Source organism: Penaeus monodon, chromosome 27, assembly GCF_015228065.2.
Source record: "Penaeus monodon isolate SGIC_2016 chromosome 27, NSTDA_Pmon_1, whole genome shotgun sequence".
Taxonomy (NCBI): Eukaryota; Metazoa; Arthropoda; class Malacostraca; order Decapoda; family Penaeidae; genus Penaeus; species Penaeus monodon.
Genome location: NC_051412.1, coordinates 644,050 through 644,433, shown reverse-complemented (window position 1 = coordinate 644,433; position 384 = coordinate 644,050).

The window sequence follows — 384 nt, the reverse complement described above, 5'->3', positions numbered from 1 at the left end:
ACAATGACTTCCTGGCGATGCACCAACGCACGCAGATTCTTTTTTTCTCCATATATGTTAATTATGCTTTATAGGTATGTTCCAATTCATAATTATCATTATTGTTATTGAGAAGATAAACAAGAAGACAATGGCTATCATATTTATTAGGCGACGTTTCGGATAATTTAGCATTTGCAAGCCAGTCTATTGGGAGAAAGTCGAATTTAATCATTACTATAAAATAAAAACAAAAAATCTAAGTTGGATCAATTTTACAAACTTGAAAACTTAAAACAAGGCAATGGAACAAGAATTAGATAAGGTAATATCACCAAACTTCTGACAGAACTAAAAGTGAAGATAATATTAATTGACTAGGACTAAAGGAACAGAATACCCTTA